General features: G+C 50.2%; 1 long non-coding RNA gene across 2 annotated transcripts; it reads right to left on the bottom strand.

Annotated features, from left to right (window-relative positions):
• Window positions 1–126: 126 nt before the first annotated feature.
• Window positions 127–10,979, bottom strand: LOC117285209. 2 transcript variants are annotated; one of them, XR_004516191.1, is made up of 3 exons: window positions 10,896–10,979; window positions 4,482–4,613; window positions 127–763 (listed from the first exon to the last, which is right to left on the bottom strand). It is a non-coding gene; the product is annotated as an uncharacterized LOC117285209 (long non-coding RNA). The 2 variants fall into 2 exon arrangements; XR_004516192.1 differs by lacking the exon at window positions 10,896–10,979 and adding an exon at window positions 5,037–5,109.
• Window positions 10,980–13,058: the final 2,079 nt, after the last annotated feature.

Below are 13,058 nucleotides of genomic sequence, written 5' to 3'. Positions count from 1 at the left end.
GCCACACACACACACACACGCACACACACACGCACACACACACGCACACGCACACACACGCACACACGCGCACACACACACACGCACGCACGCACACACGCGCGTGCGCACACACACACACACACACACGCACGCGCACATGTATGTCTTGTCCCTGATATTTGAAATTTGAAATTCTTCATGAACTAGCCATGCCTATTTCTACTGAACCCTTTAAAGAAGGAAAAAAGAGAAAGAAGCCATAATATGTAGGCTTCCAGAGAAGCCACACTTCCGCTGTAAAATCTCACAGAGTGTCACCAGGCGAGGCCAGAACCCCACAGAAGTGAAAAGCCAGTCGGAGACATCCTCGCCTGGGTCCAGGAGAACAGTGCCGGGATTCCACACGCACAGCCGAGGACCCTGCCGGCTCCTTGTCGATTCCTAATTCTGCTGATCGGAGCTTGACTATTGTCAGCAGCTGCTTTAAAAACTTGTTTTAAAATCAACATGTTTCTATCCCTGTCCCCTTGGTAAGGCATAAAACCTCTCAGAGGAGTGACAGGAAGGGGTGACATTTGAAAAGGGCGTCCAAAGGGCAGCAGAGGCGACTCTCCAGTGGCAATGTGGAAACACAGTTGACGGGTGACATTATGGGCAGGTGCTGGGCACATAGGGCAGAGCCACGGTGTCACAAATAGTGTTTGTTTTGGTTTCCGTGCTTTGCAGGCTCCTGGGTCCTTCACCTCACAGGATTCTAACACGTTGGAAAAAAAGGTTTTACCTGAAAGAAAAGAGCAACAAGAGTTAGGACAAACCCATCCTGACCCTCCCTAACAGACTCCGTCCCTGGGACCCCTTTCAGCTTCTCCTTCCCCATCTCAATTCCTGCCACACAAGCTCTCTTTTCAGCCCCTGGGAGCTGCACATCCCCAACCACAGGACTTTTGAATGTGCTGCCTGGAAAGCACAGTCCACTCTTCCAGGTAACACCTCCGCTCAGTGCTCAACCTGTCCCCTTTCTCTTTTTAAATTGATCACCTTGGGTACTTTGTTACAATGATGGAAAGCTGACTGAGAGATAAATAAAAACAGGCAGTGGGCTCAGTTTGGCCTATGCCTAGGCCTTCATTTTCTGTCCCCATCCCCTAGCCAATTTATGTAAATGTCTGATGATGTCCTTCTCTTTCTCAGACCAGGCAAGAGCCACGTTAAAGCTTTCTCACCTCTAAAGTCCAGCCCCAGAGCAGTGTCAGACAAAGTCGGGGTTCAAGAAATACTGGTGCAGAAAGCCTTGTATGAAAGAAAGTTAAAAAACTGAATCTATCCAAAATATCATCTAAAGGATCTTAGAAGAGGAGGGGAAATCTGACCGGTAAAGTTGCTACCATCTTCTGTCAGTGGTAGGTTACAGGCATTATAGAACCATGCATATAAAAAGGAAGGTTTAACAGGATTTGAGGATTGGTGACACTTCAGAGACCAAGCATCCAAGTGCACTCAACAGATGCCCCTATGAACCGAAGCTGATTCCAGCAGCCACAGAACCCAGGAAGAGCCATTGGCGGGCCCAACACAGCAAACTGCACCATCTGACAGGGTCCCAGAGCATGCCTGGGAGCCTCTACCAGGACGCTGCCTTTGCTCCACCCCACAGGCTGCAGTCAACCCCTCACAGCTATAAGAATAAACACCTCCATGCAGCACAGGGGGGCCCCATTGTGAGCACCTCACCATTCCTCAACTGTCTCCACCACGGATCTAAATCTCTGAGACGTGGGTGTCTGAGACCAACAGCCGAGTCCCCCCGGGGGACTCGGAGACCCTGGCCTAAGCCCAGTATAAGCCAGGCAGTTTGTTCTTTGGCTTCCATGCCCAGCCTATCCCTCAGCAGCTGCTTGCAGCAAACAGCAGTGAATCCCTTTGCTCCAAACACAAGATGCCAGGCGCAGGTCTCCATGGTGCAGCCCCGGCCAAAATCTCACTGGTTCCTAATCATACTCCTGCAGGAAGCCCTGCCCACAAAGGGGGCGGAAGGCATGTGCAGAATGCAAGGCCACACGCCCATGCGGCACAAAGACCTCACCCTTGGCGGGACGCAGGACTGGCAAAAGCAGTGGTTCTCCCAGCGACGCACCCGTGGGCTGTGCGCTTGTCACAGTGGCCGGGTACCTGCCACACAAGCGGGAGGAAGAGCCAACATCTGCCCGGAGGGTGTGACAAAAGTCCCCCATCATAAACCAGTGATGCAGAGTCTCACGCATCCACCACCACAGCACCCTAGGCCGACCAAGCACAGATCAGGCAGGCAGGACCCAAGCACCTCTGGAAATACGAAGCCATGTCAGAACCCAGGGTTCTCTGGATTCCACTGAGCTATCATCTCCTCTTCTAATTAGCCTTTTTAAAGACGGAGTTGGAATACATTTCTCTGGACACCACTCCCGCCTGGCATCTGGCCCAAACCCTGGAGGTCTCGTCACATGGATTGCAGAGCCCCAGAAGAGGGCTGTCGGCAGAAGCCCTCCCCTGCTGCAAGGAAGCTTGAGTGCAGGCTCTGATCAGAGGCCCACTGCCACCCTGCTGCCCTGACACCAAAAACACTTTCCTCTTTCAATTCAGTCATGAAGCAACCAAAGCCATGATTCGATCACGTTCAATTTAAGTGTAGCTTGTTTCCTACAGAGGATCAAACCCATGTCTTGACAGGAAAGAAAGAGGTTCCTGGGACCAGATTGTCAAGGTACAGAGAAGGCCTCAAAACCATGACACCAGCAAAAAAAAAAAAAAAAAAAAAAAAAAAAAACACCAAACAAAACTGATCCTAAAAGCGCTGTTCTTCTATACTTGTTGACCCTGTGACATATTGAAAAGAGTACTCTAACGGGTTACTGTTAAGTAATGAGATTACAGTGAAGTTCATTTACCTTGTTTCTTTTCTGTAGTTTCTACATGTATTACATCTGTGATAAGAAAAGCTACTACGACTCCATCTTTCACTTTTTTTTTTGGTAGTGGGGATCAAACTCTGGTCCTTGTGCTTGCGAGGCAGGCAGCGCAACCACTGAGCTAAATCCCCAGCCCTACCACTCCATCTTAGTAGTCCACTGGGATGGCCTTGTGTCCTGGGAGTCCCTGCCAGGCTCACTCACACCCTGCTTTTCTTTCATATAACAACTTCTAATGGGAGAGAAATGAAGTCCAGTCCTTCAGGACAAACAGAGAGGCACTGGCTGACAGTGACAAGGAATAACTGTGGGAGGAGCTAACTCAGGTGAAGTCACAGAATAAATGCTTATACGGATAACAAAACTGGCCACAAATGAGCTAAATATCCCAGGGAGGAAGTCAGCAAAACAGAACAGAACACACACCAAAAAAAGCTTAACGAAAGGACGCTGAATTGAAAATGATAATAAAGAGGATCAAAGAGTCAAAAGTGGGTTCTCTGTGTAGACTAATAAAATTAATGTCCCTGTAAGACTGATTAAGAAAAAGAATAAGAGGCAAAAATAATGAGTATTAAGAATACAAAAGGGACCGTGTCTACCCATGTTACAAAGAGGTATAAAGGATAATAATAGAATGTTGTGAACAACTTTAGTACAACACATTTAAAAACTTGGATGAAATAGACAAAATCCCCCAAAACTACAACTCATCAAAACTAACCCAAGAAATAAACACTAAATCATCCTATTACTCTTCAAACAATTGAACATCCATGGTTTTAAGAATTCTTCTTATACAAAGAAAACCATCAGCTCCTGCCAGCTTCAGCTCGGTCTACTAAACATTTAGGAAACAATTCTTTTTCGGGGTGGGGTGAGACAGGGTCTCACTATGTAGTTGAGACTGACCTGGAACTCACTATGTGGCCCAGGCTGGTCTGGAACTCACAGCGATCCACCTGCCTCAGCCTCCCAAATTCTGGGATTACAGGCGTGCGCCACTACAGCTAGGAAACAATTCTAATCTGATGCAAACTACACCAAAGGAGAAAATAAGGAAATACACCCCTATTTGTTTCAGGAGGCTAGTAAAATTTTTACCTAGAATCTAACCACTGGTTTATGCAGAATAAACAAGAGCTGAGGGCAGCCAAGATCCTGAAGAACCATTCCCAGGTGAGGAAGGCAGCCCTCCCAGGTACCGAGAAGCCCCGGGCAACAGGAGGAGCCTCAGGCCGGACTCATCCCTCCTGCTCCCTGAGCCCGCAAGCCTTCATCCCCGCTCTACACTTGTTCACTGCGCCTCTGTGAATCTCTGTTCAGAGCGCATCCCACAAGGGTCTAAGAACCCACCCTGCCTTCGGATGTGGCAGAGCCACCGTGACTTTCCTGCAGATGCCCCTAGGAAACACACCCGTCTGTGGGGCTCCTCTGTAAAATCCACCCAGGTGGGATGGGCCCCGCCCACAACCCTGGGGCCTGACTCAGCAGAGTGCGCTGTCAAAGGCGAAGAGCCCAGGAGGACGCCTTTGTCCCCACCCGGCAAGGCACCTGTACTTGATGTCAAACACTGTGGCGTCCTCATCCTCATCGTCCTCTTCGTTCAGCGGGGCCATTTCCACGCGCTCGGCAGGAGTGGTGATGATGTCATACTTGCGGGTCTTCTTTAACCTCTTCCCTGACCTGAGGAGAACACAACTGTGAGAGAGACAACAGCGGTGCTAGGTGGGTTCCTTCCTCCCACGATCCTGAGCGCAGGAAACCGGCCATGGCTTCCAGCGCAGCTGCCCAGGCTGCCACCGCAGAGCAGGTGAAGACCCAGGTGAGCCCTGGCCAAGGCCCCAGCAGCCACCGGACTTCGCCGAGTCACTGAGCTGAGCTCACTGCTCCGTGTGGTCCCCGTCACACAACAGAGGCCTGCACTAGCACCAGGAACTCAGATATCAAGATACATAATATCTGAATGTGGTATTTTGTTTGGCTGCTCTGAGGATTGAACCCAAGGCCTCATTCATGCCAGACAAGCGCTTTACCACTGAGCTACACTCCCAGCTGAATGCAACATTTTTAAAAGGCAAAATCCATGCAAAGAAAACCCATGCTGACCAGAGGCCTCCAAGAGGACAGGATCTGGCACAGCCGAGAGGACCTGAGAGCACAGCCACAGTCCACTGGCGTGACCCAAGGCAGGTCAGTGAGTGTCTGTGAGCCTCGGTTTCCGCAATGGGATGCGGTCGTCTTCCCCAAAGGTGAGGGAGCTGCCCCGGAGTGACGCACTTGCTAATGCAGCTGTGAGTAAGAGGCTCTCAGCAAGTCATTGTTAGCAGTAATAATAAATAATAGGGGTCAAAGGTTCTCTGGCCTCTCTCCTACGACAAAGACTTGTGACTGAGTCAGTATGCCTTCCCTCCGGAGCACTTCAGAGGACAGTTGCTTACAACACTGCACCATTAGCTTTGGGAGGGCAGAGCGAGGTGGGCCCCAGACAAAGGGCTGACACCGCCACTGGCATTAGATTCGCTCATGAAGTCCACTGTGCCTGCTGGGCATGGCTGGATGGTTTACGATGCCACCTGGGAACAATGCTCTTGTTGTGACCACCGATGCTCTCTGCATGTTTTCCTCCACCTCTGTGCACCTCTCCCCAACTGCTCTGAATTCTCGGCTGTCCTCTCTTTAAGAATACCTCATGCTGTTCTGGGGAAACCAGCCAACCCAAAGAACCTTACGCAGGATGAGGAAGGATGGTATTCCCTACATTTTCTGCCCACAGACCACAAGCCATTCCCGTGGACACCACATCAGAGACACAGGCACGATCTCTGTCCTCAGCACAGAGAGACTCAGCAATGAGTTTGTAAAATGAGTGAAAACAGAACCTCACTTTCAGGTTTTCTAAAAAATTTCAACAATAGCAACTTGCTCTTGTCTAACTTACTCCAAGTTAATAAAACCAAGATTTACCAAAGCACCACGCTGTTTACATAACAAATCTCAGCCCTCTATCTTGGTATAAAACAATCTACAGTGCCTGCTCCTTGAAATTATTTGGATAAAAAGGGGGGACTTTGGGAAAGAGGGGGAATCCAGCCATCAATCAGACGGTCTCAAGCCTCCATGCAGAACAGTTTCTCCTCTCCACTGTCTTCACAAGTTTTAGTTACTTTTCTTATTGCTGAGACAAAATATCCAACACCCCAAGTTAAATGAGAAAAAGTTTATTCAGCTCATAGTGTGTAGAGGTTTCAGCACATAGTCAGCTGGTTCCAAAGCAGGGCAGCATGGCAGAGGGGCACTGCAGGGAGAAATGTTCCACAGCATGGCAGGTAGGAAGGCAACAAGCAACCAAAGCAGCGAGCAACAGCAGCCTGTCCCTTTTATCCCATCCAGGCCACCATCCTTTTGGGTGGTGCCACCCACACCCAGGGTGTGCCTTCCCTTATCGGCCCCCTCAATCCCATTATTACGCCCTAATCCAGCGTAATAGGAAACTCCCTATTTCGAGCACATGAGGCTTTGGGGGACATCTAGATCCAAGCCATGGCATCACGGTACACACGTGGGCACAGGTGTGAGTCTGTCTGGATTCCAGTGATGAGCTGAAGAGAACAGCAAATGCAGGACCGGTGTCCAGAGGTTCAACCAGAGGGACACAGCCAGTCCCCTAACCAGGGACCCAGGACAGTTTGTTTATAAGCAGGCTTTGTTCAGAATCCTAAGTGCGGGCCTTACAAAAACTCTTGGCCCCTAGGGGATAAACTCACATTCTGCCCTAGGTGGTTTACAGACTCCAAGCAATTCCATCCCCAGTTGTGGATGGGGGAAACTTGCTGCTTCCCGTCACTCCCAATATGGCCACACCAGACGTTGCCACCACTTTAACACTGAAAGACTCTGCCCTCCCTACATTTCCCCGAAAGTGTCATCAACACAAGTCACACCTTCCAACATCACTCTCCTCTCTCAAGTGTGACTCCTGCAGGACTGAGCTGGTAGGGAGCCAGCCAGCAGCCTCCTTCTCTCTCCTTTCAGCTCTGTGTCCTCCAGGCCTAGCTGTGGCCCAGCTCCAGGAGGGGACTCAGGAATGAAGCCTAAACCAATCTGTGCCCTGCAACCCTGTAGCCAGCCAATGGCAGAGGAGAGGGGAAGAAAGCATGACCAATCAGAGGGCAAAAAAATAAACCTTGCTAGAGGGCAGACTGAGAAGAGAGAGGGACAGAGAGACAGTTTTAAATCCACTGGGAAGCCAGACCTCCTGGAAAACTACACAGCTACCCCCTCTTTTTCACCAGAGGTAATCCAGACCAGGTTTTCTGTCACACACAACCTAAAGAATCTAACTGCCAAGCGATCTCCAAGGAAGGCACAGCATGTCATGAAACCTGCACTATAATAATAAACACCATCTCGGGGCTCCTTAACATTTTAATAGTAAGCCTTCCACACTCAGTATAATTTTTCCATTTCCTCAAACCTTTTCAGGCCCTAGGACTGTTTCCCTTGTAAAACACACAGCCACAGGCATGAGACCACACAGTGACAATAGCAAGAAATGTTTTGCTTAGGGCTACCAGGTGCAGGTTTCCAGGGGACACACACTGTGTGTGACACCTCCCAGGGCTGTCTGTGTGCCAGTGGCCTGAGGAAGAGGCTAAGTCACACAGCCACGAAGATGCTGAAGTCACCCGGCAGGTGGACAGAGGCCACATCCAACCCAAGGACCTGTGTAGTCTGAGGACAAGGTACCCAGTTCTAGGAAGGGTAGAGTAAGACTAGGGCTCACAGCCCACTGCTCCTCCTGTCACAAAAGAAAAAAAAACAGTATATAAACACAGCAGAATGTTAGTCTTCAAGTCATTTGCAAGAAAGTGCGCAGAAATGAAGATCGTCGCATTACGGGGAATAAGCCACACTCAGAAAGACAAATATCACAAGTTCTCTCTCATCTGTGGAATCTAGAGAGGGGGGAAAGATGACACAGAAGTGGAGGGGAGGCATTAGAAAAAAGGAAAAGGATTTGGGGCTGGGGTGGAGCCAGAGAGAGTAATGAGGAGAGGATGATCAAAATATATTACACATATGGACAAAAATGCTGTGAAACATATTATCCTGTATAGATCATACACACTTTTTTACAAAGCATCCAAAAGAAGTTTGTGTACACAAAGAGAAAGCATACTGTATTTCAGTCTCGTAAAGACATCAAGGTACCTAAATTAATCTGCAAGTTTAATGAAATATAACAAAATACGAATGCATTTTTATTGGGGATCTAGATATTCCGAATCACATGGTGAGGGGACCGGGAGCGGCACTGACAGAAAATCCAGGAGGATTCTGAAGATGAGGGGCAATGAAGGGAATTGGTCTCCTGGACACACAGTCAGACCACACTAACAGGCTCAGGGGGCTGCCACACTACAACAGGTGCTGTAGCTCGAAAGAAAGTCCAGAAACAGACCCAAGTACATCCTGGAATTTCAAATGAGTAAGAAAATTCAGTATTTTGCTGATAGAAACCCCTAGTGTACATTTTATATCCACTGCAAAGGGACCCTCTGCAACATGCGTGAGACCACATGAGACAAAAGCATCTCCCGGTGTTGTACAAGTGCATCCAGACCTCCAGCAGCCTGGCCCTTCCAGGGGCGCCCTCCCCTCCCCTGTCCAGGGCTTCCCTTCCACTACCACCCCCATGCCGCAGCCCTTTGTCCCAGCACCCAGCACAGTGACCCAGGTCAGAGTCAACAACTCCAGTGCACTCTGCACACACAGGGAACCATGCCATGTAACGGGTGTGACATAAACAAGCAGATGGGCGTGACCACAAACACAAAGAATGGCGCCATGCCCAGCCTAGAGGGGAGGCAGCCACCCAGGCCCTGCCCCTACCGTGCCACAGATCCCCCATCTGTCAAGAGAAGCAGAAGCTCCAGGTTTTTAAGAAGACTCCCCGTGTTTATTGAGAACTACCTCAGATTTGGGGTTCTGTTTGTTTTTGCAGCAGTGGGGATGACCCCAGGTGTGCTGTTTCCCCAGTTTGGTTTGTTCTGTCTTGATGTGCTTGTTTACCTCAAGACGGGGTCTCCCTAGGGTGTCTAGGTGGGACTCGATGTGCAATTCTCCTCCCTCAGCCTTCCCCAAATGCTGGGATTACAGACATGTGCCACCATGCCTGACTCAAGTATCTCAGTTTCTTAATAGAATTCTCTTTTGTTTTTTGTTTTGTTTTGTGTTGTTTTGTTGGTACTAGGGATTGAACTCAGGGCCTTGAACTTTCAAGGCACACAATGGAAACTCTGAGCTAAAGCCCATGGTATCTCAGTTTTTAAAGTCACTGTGCAGATCAAAACAAAACACAATTGCGGTTCAGATTTTCCAGCACACGGGCCATCCCCTTGCAAACTCTGACTTCGTTTCCTGGCCATGGTTTATGGGCCATAAGTGCCACGCATGAGTGTTATTTACTAATTCAGCTAAAAATTCACAAGCACAGACAGATGTAATCATCTGCACACCAAACAGGTCCTTCCTTCTCTCTCTCTCCACAGGAAGTTTGCTATGGCCAACAGGTGCTGGCCATTATCGGTATAAACTAGCTGCCTCCCTCCCCACCTGCTTGAGGGTAACAGAGTGGGGTCACGGTGGACGGGCTCCAGTACTGACGCCAAGCCCACAACACAGTGTACCACTGAGCGTGGGCCTCACGTGGGATCCTACGTGGCCAGCCAGCCCCAGGGAGATCAACCACAGGCTTAGGGCTCCTGCATCACATACAGAGTTCCACCTCCCTCTATCCCACCGTTTCTCTTTCCCACTGTCCATCCCCAAAGAAGAGATGACTCCCGCTCCCCATGACAAAGCCATCAAACCTGGCTCGGCCCCTTTTGAGGAGCCCTGGAGCCCAGGCCACGCTGAGACCTGCCCTCCAGCTGTCGTTGTTTGCAAAGGGCTGGGCTGGCACTGTTTTCCTAGGGGCTGTCGGTGGGGGAGGGGAGGCCTCCAGGGGCAGCTGCACGGTTCAAGGCAGCGGCACGATGACCAGCAGGGACCCTCTGGTGGACCCCAGGGACCTGGAAGTGCTAGGGCCACATTTCCGGTCCCAGCCAAGGCCACTATGGCCATTCTTTCTCAGTTACGCAGTACTCCTTTTAAACACAGCTCCCTGTCGGATCAGATGGCCCACTCCTTCATCCCCCTGCCACGCTCCCGGGCCCTGAAGCTCTCCACCTGGCACAGCACAGTGCTCCCAGAGGTGACCACTGAGCACGAGGCAGAGCATTCTGTCTGCTCTGCTGTGTCTCCTCCTGGGTGCTGGGCTGGCTGAGGGGAGGCCCAGCTGCCAAGGCTGAGCACCCCACACCGGGCTCCTTGCATTCGCTTCTTCCCACAGCCACGAAAGCCAAGTATACAACACAGCCTGGGACACCTCCTCTGCTCAGATCCGGTAGGGGGCCCTCCCCCACTTACCCCAGATGTGCCCATTGTCCCAAGAGAGACCCCCACACCAAGGTACAGGGCATGAGAGCCTACAGCAAAGCCATATAAGCCAGAGGCCTCACAGTTAAATGAAAGAGGGATTTGCCTCCCTTTTCGGTTAGATAGGAGTCAGGGGCAGAGGCAGGAGTTCACAAGCCTGTGAATAAGGGAAGTCTCCAGGTCTCTCCTTCATGGGGAGCTGAACACCACCCATTTTGTCTCAAAGAGGCTCGGAGCAGAAGCACCTGTCTGATGATTTTGGCCATGTGGCTGCAGCCTCATTTCTGAGCAGAAGCAAGACCAAAAGATCAGGTGTTGATGGCATTCATTCTAAGAATCATATTTTTAAATACAATAGAACACTCGGCTGCTTAAAGGGAAGCAGGGACTTGGCTGACACCATCTTATTCTAAACACCGAGCAGTCCCAGAAGCTCTGCCTTCACTGACGATGGGAAACAGTGCCCAGCCCGGCTCAGTAAACTACCTCAGTCAACAGCCGGCCTCAGAGCCAGGATCCCACGCCTCTCAGACTTGGTGCCCTTCATTCTTGGTGCTGGATGATTCTTTCTTGAAAGGAGCATGAGTGCACAGTGCATCTGCTGAGCAGCACTCAGTTCCCGCCCATGAGAAGCCAAAAGGGGTCCTCCCCACCTCTGCCCCAGGCCTGGCACTCACAAAGGTCGCTGCATGTGACCAGATGGCCAAAAGCCAAAGACTCCCCTTATTCTGTCCACACCCTGTGATGTTGTTGCAAAATTCAATCCAAGGCATGCTTTTTTTGTTTCATCTGGATTTTTCTGCACATGTATTTAACACTTTTCACCATGTTTATATAAAAATTAAACATGAAATACGGTGAACGTGTCCCCTTCTTTAGTTTTCTCCCTCGACGTGGAGCCTTGATCCACAGTCAGAATCGACCTCCCGATACGACACCAGTCCCACACTGTTGCCCACCATCATGAAAGGACCGAACCTCCCACTACAGCTCCACAAAGCTTCAATTTATTAAAACTGTGATATACAAATGAGCAGTAATAACTGGAAGCATTCGATGGCAACCTCCCTAAATGCTGAAAGTGTTGCGTTTTTATATTTTTGTTTAGATGGCTTCTCTTATTGTCACAAACGTAAAGGTTGACAGAAAATTTGGAGAAGCCGAGATAAGTAGAAAGCCCTCAATTCCTCTTCAGAGCCCTGGCTCAGTGGATTCTGTGGTGCCAACGACTCAGGACGCAGTCGTGTGCCCCTTCGCCACCAACAGGTGGACAAGGTCAGGTCACCTAGAATTCACCCTCCCAATCCCCGGGGAAGGCTCAAAATGAACTTTCCTGTGAGATAAGAGGATGCATTTTACGGAGATTCTGAAATGAAAAGTGGTGAAGTGAGCAGCCAACAGAGATGGGAAAACACGGCCTGCTTCGTGGGGCAGGGAGACTCTGCCGAGACTGGGAAAGCTACAGCTTTAAGGTGCCAATTTGCCTGACTCCCCGCCTGTCCACAGGACGCAGAGGCTAACGTCAGAGCACCCAGCCCCAGACGTCAGAGTGAAACGTTCTACGAAAACAACGGCGGGGGTGGGGGTGTCCTGGTGCCAGCAGTTCCCTGCTACGTGTCCCGCCCCTGAATCCATGCAGCCCCTCCAGATGCTTCTCAATATCAAAACATCAGAGCCAGGCACGGTGGCACACATCTGATCCCTGCCCTCTGGGAGGCTGAGGCAGGAGGATCGAAAGTTCAAGCCCAGCCTGGACAATTTAGGGACTTAGCAAGACGCTGTCTCAACAGTAAATAGGACTGGGGCTATAACTCAAGTGTGAATGTGCTGGATTCGGTCCCCACTACCAAAAAACTAGAATAAAATCAGGACAAATCCCAATTTCTGCCAGACCCAGCCTTGCTGCTGATTCCCTTCCCACTCTCATGAAGGCCTCATATCCACAGGGAGGGGTATCTACCCCGGACACCAGCAGGAAGGTGTACCCGCGCCTGCCGGCAGAGGCCACTGGAAGGTGTGCTACCTCCAGTCTGCCACCCTCCTTCTAGTTTCTCATCTAAAGTTTTTCTTAACAGTAACATACATGGAAAAGTGAAAATGACTCTGCATACAGGGAAAGCGGATCGATTAAGGACAGGAGGAGCGTGCAGCTCAACCTCAGGATAAAATAAGGAAATGCAAAGCAAAGCGGTGAGTTGCCAGGTCACACCCGTCTAAGGGGAAGCATCAGAAAGTCGGCAGACACCAAGTGCTGGGTACGACGCAAGGGTCTGAGAACCCACAGACTGCGGGTGAGGGAGACCTTGTACTGGTGCCTACTCGGGGACGCCAAGTACAAGCCTCCACGGGACCAGGAAAGCGCACACCCCAGACTCCCTCATACTGGCCTCAGGCGTGTCCCAGCGTGCACATGCTGACATGGAAACGATGAATATGTCTTGGGATTGTGCAGGAATTCAGACGATGCATAAATATGTCATGATAAACAACCGCTTCACCACACATGCACACATGCTAACAGATGCCTTTGCACATTCACATATGTACATATTTATAGTTTATTTCCTGGAAAAAGCTCATACTACTCAGGCCTTTCTGCAGTGTATGCAGATGGTACCATACCAATGTCATCACTTTCAACAGCTGCTA

This window comes from Fukomys damarensis, unplaced genomic scaffold (genome assembly GCF_012274545.1).
Source record: "Fukomys damarensis isolate Sample0158 unplaced genomic scaffold, DMR_v1.0_HiC HiC_scaffold_7, whole genome shotgun sequence".
Classification (NCBI taxonomy): Eukaryota; Metazoa; Chordata; class Mammalia; order Rodentia; family Bathyergidae; genus Fukomys; species Fukomys damarensis.
Note: the sequence above shows the minus strand (reverse complement) of the source record. Positions and strands in the feature narration are given on the sequence as shown.